Source organism: Alosa sapidissima, chromosome 19 (assembly GCF_018492685.1).
Source record: "Alosa sapidissima isolate fAloSap1 chromosome 19, fAloSap1.pri, whole genome shotgun sequence".
Taxonomy (NCBI): Eukaryota; Metazoa; Chordata; class Actinopteri; order Clupeiformes; family Clupeidae; genus Alosa; species Alosa sapidissima.
In genome coordinates this window covers 27,340,793-27,345,792 of record NC_055975.1, presented here as the reverse complement: position 1 = coordinate 27,345,792, position 5,000 = coordinate 27,340,793, and the positions used below count along the sequence as shown (strand labels likewise).

Below are 5,000 nucleotides of genomic sequence, written 5' to 3'. Positions count from 1 at the left end.
CTCTCTCTTTAGGTCCCACTGTCTTTGGAGCAAGATCCTCACCATCGTTCATCGCCAATTTGTAGCCACCTCAGAGACCAGCCTGGCCCTGACCCGGCCCACTTCAGTGCCAAATCTGGGGCAGTTCTGTGCCAAATCCAGAGCAGTTCTGTGCCAAATCCGGCCCTGATCCGGCCCAGTTCCAAGCCAAATCTGGCATCCGCTCCAGCATCAACAGCTACCTCAGCTTCAACTGTGCCTCTGCCACTGCATGTACTTGTTCCATTCACTGCCTTTCAACTCACATGATGAGCGCAAGGTGATGTAGGTAACTGCAGTAAATGAATCCGACGGAGGAGGAGTCCAAGTGGACAGGGTATTGCACACGGCATTGCACCGAGCTGGGCATCACGCAACGCGTCTTTTTTTAACTTATCTCTGCACAACAAAAACAGAAGTAAGAATCCCACATCCAGGGTAGAGCCAGAACAAAACTGTAACAAACCGCAGCACGCACCAGAGCACAAAAACATCTCCATGAAAAGGGGTATTTTCGCTGGGAGGGAGGGTATGTCACAGAGACTGGAAACACACTGCCCATGGGAGGTCTACGGTCTACCCAGCAGGAACAGTAGCAGGTCATTCTCTCTCTCATCCTCTCTCTCTCACACACACACACACACTCATTCTTGCTCTCTCTCTCTCTCGTACACACATTCGTCTCTCTCTCTCTCTCTCACACACACACACACACACACACACACATTCTTGCTCTATCTCTCTCTCACACACACACACACACACACACACACACACACACACACACACACACATTATTGCTCTCTCTCTCTCACACACACTATTTACAGAACCAAGGTCACTGCGCAGTGGTCAGTTTTCAGTTTTCCAGCCGCTTTGACAGGACAAGTCAAGGCTACAGGAAGACAGTGTCACTGTGTGATAAAGGCTTCCCTAAAAACACACAGACCAGCCAGCACAACTCTGTGTGCCTACCCCTCACTGCTTCACACACACACACACACAAACACAAGCACACACACATGCACACACACTCACTCACTCACACACACACACACACACATACATACAGACACACACACACAAGTACACACACACACACACACAGACAAACTCACACACATATACACACACACACACAAATACACAAAAATACACACACACACCAGTGTCTGAGGGGTGTAGTGGACGAGACACGACACAAGAACCCGGGAGAGGAAACAACACTCGTCACTTGAAAGCCACGCTGGTGGCAGGTTTCACTCTGGCCAGCAGGGGGCAGAGCGGGGTACCATCCTGTCCCCAGCGCTACAGATCCGACAGGAAGAGTCAGCACAGCGCCACAGGAAATGGACTCTGACTTGGTGTGCCCCAACAGATAAAAAAGCACGCTGTTTCTGTTCTCTTTGGCTGTGGTGGCGGTGGCTGCTGCTGTTGACGTGTAAGGACCTGCTCTATTAACACATCTAACATAACTTCTATTTCCTTCTACCACTGTCTCTTTCGACTACACTTTCACTTCTGCATCCTCCCATCCTCTATTGTATAAATAAGTATAGATACTCTTTTAATTCTGTGAGGGAAATTTGGCCTCTGCATGTATCCCATCTGTGAATTCGTGAAACACACAGTGAGGTGAAGCACACACTAAGCCAAAGCAGTGCTCGGGGAGATAGATAGATAGATACTTTATTGATCCCCAAGGGGAAATTCAAGAGCAGTGAGGGGTTAGGTGCCTTGCTCAAGGGCACTTCAGCCGTGGATGTGGGCATAGGAGAGCAGTGCTCAACCACTTTCCCCACCCACATGTTTCCTACTGGTCGGGGATCGAACGGGCGACCACTCGGTTACAAGCCCGAAGCCCTAACCAGTAGGCCACGGCTGCCCCTAAACAGTAGGCCACGGCTGCCCCTAACCAGTAGGCCACGGCTGCACCAGGGTCTCATTGTCGGGTCTCCTTTGCAATGTAGCTTGAATGTTATTCCTAATTTTGTAAGTTGTTTTGGATAGCAGCGTCTGCTAAATGAATAGATGCACATGTTGTTCCTGAGTGCTGCTGTGGATGCTCCGTCTTCCCCACGGGACACCCTGCACACTCCCCCCTCGCCCTCATGGATTCCCTCATCCCCTCATCACCACCATGCGGCAGCAGCAACCATGCTTCTCAATCTCATCACAACTACACCCAAGGGCTGAGCGCTCCACCACGTCTGCTCTTGCTGGTCGTGCTCCGCACAGAAAACTATCAACGAATGCCTGTTTGTCTGTTAAAGAAATACAAACGGAATGGTATGCTTGAGAACAAGACGATGAAGCTATTTATGAAAATGTTGACGCTACTGAAAACCGCACACACACACACACACACACACACACACACACACACACACACACTCACCCACCCACCACATCAGGCTATAGCCACGTTTTGGAGTAAACGCACAAACACACCCGACATGTCTGCACATGCACACTCTCCGTCTCAGCACCCCCGCTGTGCCTGTGGGTCTGAAATCTACTGTATCACCATGGCATCAAAAGTGTTCTATCACAATGTCATCAAAAGTGTTCTATCACCATTACATTACATTACATTTGGCTGACGCTTTTTAGCCAAAGCGACTAACAACATAGTAAACAGTTTAAGTTTTAGAGCAGTTCTCAACAATTTTAGGACAATTTAAAAACATTAGAGTACAGTAAGAATAAGTGCATCAGTGAGTGCTGTTTTTAACAGTTACTTGTCAGTTTGAGATGACTGGTGAGTGCTAGGATCAGTAAGACTTGTTGTAAGTGTTGCTATGAGAGGAGATGTTCTCTAAAGAGCTGGGTCTTCAGGAGTTTTCTGAATATGGAGAAGGATGTCTCTGCCCTTGTAGGAGCTGGCAGTGTGTTCCACCAACGAGGAACAACAGATGAGAAAAGTTTGGATTGGCTTGAGCGTACCGGTGGTAGAGCTAGACGTCGTTCGTCTGAGGAGCGCATGGCACCCTGGCATCAAAACATTCCAACTGTGATTCTGCCACCTTCGATCAGCCATATGTTTGTGAGTGTGACTAATACTGTATAGCAGTGTTTTTCAACCACTGTGCCGGGGCACACTAGTGTGCCGTGAGAGATCATCAGATGTGCCGCAGAAAATTACCCAAATGTCACTTACTGGTCCAGAAAAGCAACTGAAGCATCAAAGAATTTATAACCACATGCTCTCATTGATTGTATGATTGCACTATTTGTGGTATATATATATAAGTATAAGTATATATACGTTTTTGATCCCGTGAGGGAAATTTGGTCTCTGCATTTAACCCAATCGGTGAATTAGTGAAACACAAACAGCACACAGTGAACACACAGTGAGGTGAAGCACACACTAATCCCGGCGCAGTGAGCTGCCTGCTACAATGGCGGCGCTCGGGGAGCAGTGAGGGGTTAGGTGCCTTGCTCAAGGCCACTTCAGCCGCGGCCCACTGGTCGTGGATATCCCATCCTAAGACATCCGAAAGTGAGCGACTGCAATCAGGAAGAAACCCATCAGGCCATCACTTTCTTGATGAAGACCATATAGGTAAATGGAATCTGTCACCACTGCAATAATACCTCAAATGATTATAAACAGCAGGAAGAGGATATGGGGACTGGACACCCAAAGCACTATTCATACAATGTGGATTCCATGGAACCATGCCATCCATCTTATGACATCACTGTTCCTTCTAGTCTTCCCCAAGATCATACAATTGGCATTAAATATCGAGTTCTGTGTGTGCAAAGCCATACGATCCTTCAGGTTCAACCCAATGACAGTGAAAATGCCCTGAGTCAATAGATTAACCTCATTCTGGTGGTCAGTGACTGTAAATAGTACTACTTTCTTTTGCGGTAATCGATTCAAACGCAGAATAACAACATATGCTGGGCGGAGGCGGCGCACAGAGGGGTGTGTCACCGCAAAGAGATGGATGGCTTCACGGGGAAAAGCTTCAGCCTGTCCGGTGTTTGGACCGCTTCCCAGCGGTGACTCAGCGCTTGAGCAGATCCTCTTGATGCTGCGTCCGCCATGTGCTAGCTACGGCTTAATACAAACACCGACTGTGCCAATGAAAAACTCTCTCTGCTATGCTGTCCCAGTCCCACCACTACTGTCAACTAGGCTACACAGACAGAGCGACGGAGAGAAGAGGGTAACCTAGGGACTGTACATCAGCCACCACAGGAGCACGCGCAATGTAGCGTAGGCTACTTGCAGTAACTAAATGCGTATGCTTGACTTGATTCAGTTGTTGTTATTCCTTTGTTATTATTAAACAAGTTTGTATACATAAGCAGTTCATTCAAACCACACACACACACACACACACACACACACACTCACACAACAACAACAACAATGAAAAAGACCATCATGATTATAAGATCAAAATAAGACACAAGCAAAACTATCCGGGGATATTAGAACAGTTTAGTCACGACAATAAAATATTAATTCTATTTATCCCTACATTTAAAAGAGTCAAATGAATCCTTAAATGAAATATTACAGTTGAATGCATATGTTATGATGGCGAAAATCACCATAAATAAAAGGATTCACAACCCAATATTAAACAACAACAACCTGTTGCCTGTCCGTAGTCTCTCACGCTACACTGTAACGTGCGTGGAGTTCAGCGTTCAGAGTAGCTGAAAAGAGACATTCTAAAAGTTACAACACTAAGGAACACACACTCATGCACGCACATTACACCTATATTACATACCGATATCACACAATTGGTCTGTTTATCGTTGGTCGCTCTCCCGGTGGAAATCTTCTCTACCGTACGAGTCGTGGTTGCTGTGCGTGATTGGCCATACGGTGTCACTTGCACGTTGTGATTGGCCATCAGGTGCTCACAAAGGCAACAGTGTAACTAACTATAGTGAAAGTTTTAGACATTCCTCAACTCGCCGATCGAAAAGACAACAGCGAAGGACCACGA

At 47.0% G+C, this 5,000-nt stretch overlaps 1 protein-coding gene across 1 annotated transcript in view; it reads right to left on the bottom strand.

Moving 5' to 3' along the window:
• Positions 1 to 5,000, bottom strand: part of ston2 (stonin 2) — a 37,716-nt gene that overhangs the window by 32,624 nt on the left and 92 nt on the right. The window contains exon 1 of the mRNA XM_042072692.1: positions 4,779 to 5,000. This exon is cut by the window's right edge and continues 92 nt beyond it. The gene's annotated coding sequence lies outside the window, so the exon portion shown is untranslated. The remainder of the gene's footprint in view (positions 1 to 4,778) is intronic.